This window comes from Pterocles gutturalis, unplaced genomic scaffold (genome assembly GCF_000699245.1).
Source record: "Pterocles gutturalis isolate BGI_N339 unplaced genomic scaffold, ASM69924v1 scaffold24777, whole genome shotgun sequence".
NCBI lineage: Eukaryota > Metazoa > Chordata > Aves > Pterocliformes > Pteroclidae > Pterocles > Pterocles gutturalis.
In genome coordinates, this window is record NW_010113499.1 from 7,360 (window position 1) to 8,486 (window position 1,127).

The 1,127-nt window shown below is 60.9% G+C and overlaps 1 protein-coding gene across 1 annotated transcript in view; it reads left to right on the forward strand.

Annotated features, from left to right (window-relative positions):
* Positions 1-1,127, forward strand: part of RNF121 (ring finger protein 121) — a gene marked incomplete at both ends in the record, with an annotated part of 8,541 nt that overhangs the window by 3,737 nt on the left and 3,677 nt on the right. The window lies entirely within an intron of this gene.

A 1,127-nucleotide genomic window follows, 5' to 3' on the forward strand; every position in this document is an offset into this window, starting at 1 on the left:
GAAACGTCTTGGTCACAGTGGTAGCTTTTGCCTCCCCTAAACGGGAAAGCGAATCGAACTCCCCCCTCGAGGAAAGGCTCCCCGCGTCTGCTCCCTTCTCGCTGTGCTCGCTCTGGGGCCACCACCACGGTGTCTGTGCTGGGAGGTTCTGGCGTAACAGAGTCTCGCTGAGATCCTTCCTTAAGCGCAGAGCCCCTGTGGGTGTCCCTTGTCCCCAGAAGCACGAGGAATGAAGAGTGGAAGGATCTGTTCAGCCCCTCTAAACTCCTGAGAAATATTTCTCTACCTGGACCTGTAAAATCTCCCGTGCCGCAGAGCACTCGTGTTTCTGGGACCACGCTGAGGGTGCAGTGACTTGTCACCTGCGGCCACCAGGGAGAGCTTCACACCGCGGGCTTCTTTCTGCGGCTTGTCCCACTGTCCCTGGGGACCGAGGGCGTGCTCCTGCGTGCTCGCAGTGGGGGCCTAAAATCTGTGACCCCCTCATATAGTACCAAAAAAACCCTACACTCAAAAAATACATGACCTAGGACACCGGTGGAGTCGGTCATGTTGCTGCTTTGCAGCAGCTCTTCAGGGTCTTGGACTTTGTGTTTCCTCCTCTTCCTCTTCTTCCTCCTCTCTGAGCTTTCTGCTGCTGCTCTGTGGAGGTTCTGCCTGGCAGGACCGGGGAGCCCCAGCCCCCGCCAGCTGCCTTCCCCTCGTACTGGGACACCTCGGCACAGCTCCGCCATGTAGGCGGTGGGCACCCAGGAGGGGTCTGCAGCAGACCCGCATCTTCTGGACTGTTTGTGGGGCTGCCGGGAGGGTGCTGCTGCCAGCTGGCACTGCAGCCCATCAGGTTCTTGGGGCAAAGCTGTGCCAGGACTGAAAGCAGCCCCAAGGAGAAGGACTGGGGGGTGTTAAGGGATGAGAAGCTGAAGATGAGCCGGCAATGTGCACTGGCAGCCCAGCAACCCCCCCATGTCCTGGGGGCATCCCCAGCAGCGTGAGCAGCAGGGCGAGGGAGGGGATTGTCCCCCTCTGCTCTGCTCTGGTGAGACCCCCCCTGGGGTGCTGCACCCAGCTCTGGGGTCCTCAGCACAGGACAGACACGGAGCTGCTGGAGCGGGGGCAGAGGAGCCCCC